The following is a 303-nucleotide window of genomic DNA, read 5'->3' as shown; positions in this document are numbered from 1 at the left end:
AATTACAATATAAACTAACTCAAATTAATTTTTTATATTTTTAATTTTAAAATTCGAAAAATTAAAATAGTAAAAAGTTAACCGATTTCTTATTTTTTAATTAGTTAGCTCTAGTTAACTATTCTTCTAGTTGATTTTTCTAACAGAACCATAAAAATAATCGTTAATATAGTTATCGATAATTAAATATCAATCGTCTTTATAATTTGTTACTAAAATATTGTAGTCAAAATTATACGATTGTCAATAAAAACATTTTTAATAGTTGAAAAAATATATAATTACAATTATAATAAATAGATT

This window comes from Arachis ipaensis, chromosome B06, assembly GCF_000816755.2.
Source record: "Arachis ipaensis cultivar K30076 chromosome B06, Araip1.1, whole genome shotgun sequence".
NCBI classification, from domain to species: domain Eukaryota; kingdom Viridiplantae; phylum Streptophyta; class Magnoliopsida; order Fabales; family Fabaceae; genus Arachis; species Arachis ipaensis.
This window is presented reverse-complemented; position numbering follows the sequence as displayed.